At 34.9% G+C, this 6,000-nt stretch overlaps 1 protein-coding gene across 2 annotated transcripts in view; it reads left to right on the forward strand.

The window, feature by feature from the left end:
- MYO9A (myosin IXA) overlaps positions 1–6,000 on the forward strand; it is a 247,613-nt gene that overhangs the window by 234,526 nt on the left and 7,087 nt on the right. The window lies entirely within an intron of this gene.

Consider the following 6,000-nt stretch of genomic DNA (forward strand, 5'->3'; position numbering starts at 1 on the left):
TCAGTCATGTCATTTTTGGTGGTCCTGCTAAGACTCCTGGATATAGAGAACTTAATCATTTGCAACCGAATCATTCGATTCTTAAGGAAATGGAATTCCATCTATGAGTCTACTATTATCAAATAAAGATTTCTTGAAGGATTTAGTGTTAGGTTTTGAGAAAAGCCTTGTAAAAATGATAATTTATTTTCTCCATTTGCCCACTTTTCTATGTAATATCTTCCTTTGCAACCAGTGACCTATATATAGATAACCTCCAGTTCTCAATGACCAGTACTCAATAGAGTTAGGGCAACTAGAAAACTACTGCTGCATTAAAGTTTAATTATTGCCCATTTACCACCCTTTCTCTCAGTTATAGAATGAAATTGTAGCAATGAGCAGCCGTTTTCAGATCCCCAGTAAATCTCTAAAGAGAAGCAATCTTCTCCATCATCATGGCCATACTTTTCCGGGGGCCCAGCAATACTTCTTCCATATCTGCATAGTTTATACTTAGGTTAGCACTAAAATAACTCTGTTTCTTCCTTTACTGTTTAAACTGCCTGGCGCAGAATAAGTGCTCAACAAAGGTCTGTTAATTAAGCTAGTGAAGGGTCTTCTCTAAAAGCAAACATAAACATAGACTTTTTCCAGGCAGTAAAAAGTATTAAATAAAGCTCATCATAGGCTACTATCTAAGTCTTTTTCTCAGAAATCCCATTTAAAAGTGAAATTCATTCTGTAGTGTGAATTTTCAGGAGCTCAGTCCTGAAAGGCCCAATTTAGTAGTGCCCATCCAGGGAGGAAGGAAAGAGCCTTTTGCTATAAAGCTACTTTTCTAAGCAGGTAGACTAGCTGTGCTTTTTCCCGATGCTGCAGGAGATGGATATGGTCAATCCATTGAAAGATTAAACCTTCTCTTTTAATGGGGCAATGACATGTGCATTCTAACCTCTGCTTTCCTTTTCATGTCCTTCCTAATCCAGAAACCTGTACTAATTGCAGTTAGATTCATGAGCATTACCCGCAATTCAGTCTCGGTATGTATTAATAATGCAATGTCTCAAGCCACTCTACAGTTATTGTCTCTCATTCATCCAGGAATTGTCTGCTCTGTCTATCATTCATGCCTGTCCACCCTCATATTCAGCCCCAAGACAGGTCGTACTTTTTGACCAGCTTTCACTTGCTTTTCTCTTAATCTCTTTCTTTAGATCCTTAATTTTCCTTCTCTCCTCTGTAATCATGCAGTTGAACAGCATCCATTGAAAATATACTGGTTTTCCTCATCAGATAAGCCTCCTTTTGAGTTTCTTCTTTGACTGAATCATTAAAAGGTGAAAGTTAGAAGTATTGGGATATCAAATTAATTTCTGTTCCATGAGCTGTGTTGCCAGCAATCTCCTCCACTTTATTATTTGAAACACCTATTACCACTTTCAGCATCTACCATCATTAGTAATGCTTATTTGTCCATTCATATCTGTGACTCTACTGGTATCCTCCCAAATGTAGAAATATGGTTCTTATTTACTTAGCATTTATCACACAGCTACAAATAGGAGTGAACAAATTGACAAACTGATTCTAGACTTAAATATCATAGTATAATAGAGCTCATCCCAGGATCTCATTGCTGGTGCCCCTCTTTAATTCCATTGGTTATACAAAAAAGGAACGGAGGGATGAAAGGCTAAGAACATCAGTTGGCTTGGAAACTAATTTGAGAGACTGTCCATCTTTGTGTAACCATTTCATTAAGGAGCCTTAATTAGATGGGGTTTAAATACAAATCAGTTTTGCTTTTTGTCTATAACTGCCTCTCATCTCTATCATGTCAGATTTCCCTTTCTTACTGGGTATCAGCTACCTTAAGAGCACTTTGTCGTTATTCCCTAATTTTCAAATATTTCAGTCTCATTCCAGGGTTTAAGACTCAGTTCTCTTCGTATTAAAACTTCACAGTTTTAATCCAGTGCTCTTCTCATTTCCTCCTAGAGCAGACTAGACCTTAATCTGGAGGTTAAAACTTTGGGAGGGTGGGATGGGTAATTTCTGATTGTCACATACTTCTGCCTTCCCTCTTTCTTGACCTTTTCTCCCCTTGGTGTTGAGACTGGGAGAAATGATAAGGGAGGCAGAATTCTGCATGATATCCCGGTGTTGAGGTGGCAGTCTTTTTTCTTGGTTGTTCATCACTGTTATTCTGGCTCGTTGTCAGTAGGCTAAGTGAAAATGAGTCATAGCTCCAGTTTACACTGCTGACAATGAACTCAGTCCTATCTCATTTCTGTAGGCATTGACATTCCCTTGCAAGATTTGGTTATGTCTTCTGACTAAACCCTGACTGTTGGCATTCACGCCATATGGGAAGCCATCAAATTCACAGGGCAGTTACAAGTTTTCCAAAATTCTAATACTTGTTTGAAGTCTCTACATTTTATCACTCATAACAAATATGGTCATTTGCTCAACTTGAAATTATAGGTTCCCTTCATACAATTTCAAAACATGTATAACACATACCCAAGTCTGAATAATCATACTTTGTCACTTATTATAAATACTGTTTCATAAATAAAGCAGCTAATTTAGCTTCCAATTCAAAAAATTGCACAGATACTCTTTCTTGAGATAACCATCAGTATGTAGGAGAGGTACGTTATGTGTACTTCCCATTTCACCATACAGAAAATAAAAAATAGTGAATTCAGTGGTTAAGAATTAATAAAATTAATTTATACTACTTGTTCAATGACATGAAATGAAATTCCCTTTTTTTTAAACTGTGAACACATGGTAGCAAAGACTACAATGACTGCTAGTATCATATGGTACGATTACCTTGATTCATTTGAAGGTGCCAGCTTGGGACCAGGGGTTCAAGGCCAGCCTAGGCAACATAGCAAGATGTCATCTCTACAAAAAATTAGAACAGTTACCTGAGTGTGATGGTGTGTGCCTGTGGTCCTAGCTACCTGGGAGGCTGAGGCAGGAGGGTCGCTTGAGTCCAGGAGTTCGAGGTTACAGTGAGCTATGATCGCACCACTGCACTCCAGCCTGGGTAACAGAGTGAGACCCTGTCTCTAAGGAAAAAAAAGAAATTAAAAAGCATCCTTTTGTCTGGGCACAGTGGCTCACACCTGTAATCCCAGCACTTTGAGAGACCGAGGTGGGAGGATCACTTGAGGCCAGGAGTAAAAGACCAACCTGGGCAACATAGCTAGATACCGTCTCTATAAAATACAAAAATAAAATAAATAAAAAGCATTCTTTTTATGATGCCCTATAGCTCCCCTGTTACAAATCAGGAGACTTTTTATGTGTAGGTCTGTTTCTAGACATTCTACTGTGACTATCTTTGTACCACCACCACCATTTTAATTACGATAGCTTTCTTAAAAATATCTGGTAGAACAAGGCATCCTACCTTCTTCAATAGGGTTTTAACTATTCTTGGCTCTTTATATTGCCATATAATTTATAGAATCAGCTTCAAAACCTTCTCTTGAGATTTTTATTGAGATGGGATTTTTATTGAGATTGAGATTTATTGAGTGAATCTACAGATCACTTTCTGGAGAATTGACACTTGTACAATATTGATTTTTCCCCTCCATGAAGACGATATATCTCTCCATTCATGTAGATCATTAGTTTTTCTCAAAAGTGTTTTTATAGTTTTGGTGTTGATATCTTACACATCTTTAATTTGAATTATTACTTGGTTTTTAATGTATTTAAATTCAGTTTAATATTACTTTAAAATTTTCATTTTCTGTTAATTTCTCATTATATAAAAACACAATTGATTTTCGTGTCTTTCAACTTGTGTTCAGTGACTTTGCTGAACTCCTCACTTATTCTAGTAAGTTTTGTGTGGCTTCCTTTGTATTTCCTGCTTGTACAGTCATATCATTCATTAATAATGATAGTTCCATTTGTTCTTTTAGAGTCCTTATACCTTTTATTTCTTTTTCTTACATGAGCTAGAACTTCCAGTGCAGTGTTGAATGGAAGTGGTACTACTGATCATTATTGGCATGGTCCCAACCCCTTTTACCACTAAATATGATGTTTCCTATAGAATTGTTGTAGATATTCTGTAACATTAAGCATGTTCCCTTTATTCCAGATTTTCTAAGAGTTGTTACTGTGATGTAATGTTGAACTTTATGGAATGCCTTTTCTGCATGTATTGAAGTGTTCATGAGACTTTTTTATTTTATTGATAGGGCACATTACACCGAGTGAATTTCTAATGTTAAAACTATCATTATACTACTACAATAAACCCAACTTTTATATATTTTTATATTACATAGTTTATATTAATATGTTGCTTCATTGAGTTTGTGGTATGTTTAGGATTTTTCATCTGTGTTTATGAATAAAATTGACCTATAATAGTCTTTTTACTGTACTTGTTATGTTTTGGTATCAAGGTTATGCTGGCCTCTAAAGACAAGTTGGGAAATAGTCCTTATTTTTATTCTGTAGAAGAATTTGTTATTTCTTCTTGTTTGCCAGTGAAATCTAGGCCTAGAGTTTCCATTTTGGAAAGGTTTTGATCATGGATTCAATTTCTTTAATATAATATCATTCACGTTTTTAATCATTGACGTTATTAATTAGTTGGATTTTTATAGAAATTTCTCCACTGTCTAAAATTTCAGATTTATTGACATAAACTTATTGGTAGTAGCTTCTTATTTTTTTCATGTCTACAAGATTTGTAGTGATAGCCCCTTTTTCATTCCTGCCTTTGCTTGTTTGTGACTTCTCTCTTTTCTTCATTCCTGTCAGGGCTTTCAAATTTGTGTTAGTCTTTTCAAAGAGCCACATTTTGCCTTTGATTCTCTTTTTCTCTAATGTTTGTTTACTCTTCTCATTATTCCTTTTTTCTTTTGGGGGGTTTATTTTGTTATTTTTTTATCCAGTTTCCTAAAGTGGATTTTTCTTTAATTTTAAACCTTCTTTTCTAATGTATATATTTAAGACTATACCTTTAAGGTAGACAGAGCTTACACCGGTTTTGATATTATCGTTTAATTCAAAATATTTTCTCATTTCTATTGTGATTTCTTCTTTGACCCTGGGTTTTTTAGAAGTCTGTTCTTTATTTCTGAATATGTAGAGATTTTACATTTTCTCTTTGTAATTACACTATCAGAAAACGTGTTTTAAATTACTTTAATGGTCAGATAAATTATTTCAACCCTTGGAAATTTGTTTTCTTGCTGTATGTGCTAGACATTCTATTTTGACTATCTTTGCACCACCACCACCATAACGAGTATTCTGTAGTTTTTAGATTTTGAAGTCTATACATGTCTATTAGATCACTTATATTTAATTAAGTTGGTTAGTTCTTTATCTTTACTGATTGTGTGTATCCACTTGTTCTCTCTCAGTGCTGATCAAAGCTTAGTCTATTTTTTTTAGTATTTCTATCAATATCTTACTTTAAATCTTTTGAAGCTATATGTACAAATTTGGAGATGTTATATCTTCTTCATAATCTGAAATTTTGTCATTGTGAGATATCCCTGTTTATCACAGGTAACACGGTTTACTTTGACTACAGTTAATATACTGGCCTTCTTTTGATTAGTATTTGTATGGTATGTCTTTTTTTTCCTTCATTCTTTTACTTTCAGCCATTCTGAATACTTATATTTTATATATGTCCCTTGAAAACATCATTTAGTTGGGTTTTCTTTTTTTGTTTTAATACACTTTGACAATCTTCTTATTTCAGTGGGAACGCTTAATCTATTGACATTTAATGTAATCATCAATATATTTGGGTTTAAAATCTATTTCATCATGTGCTTTTTATTTGTCCTACCTGATATGTGTTCCTTTTTCTTTTCTTTCTTTCTTTTTTTTTTTTGAGACAGAGTCTCACTGTGTTGCCCGGGCTAGAGTGCCATGGCGTCATCCTAGCTCACAGCAACCTCAAACTCCTGGGCTCAAGCGATCCTACTGCCTCAGCCTCCCGAGTAGCTGGGACTA

Source organism: Propithecus coquereli, unplaced genomic scaffold (genome assembly GCF_000956105.1).
Source record: "Propithecus coquereli isolate 6110/MARCELLA unplaced genomic scaffold, Pcoq_1.0 Scaffold155, whole genome shotgun sequence".
In the NCBI taxonomy this organism is placed as follows: Eukaryota; Metazoa; Chordata; class Mammalia; order Primates; family Indriidae; genus Propithecus; species Propithecus coquereli.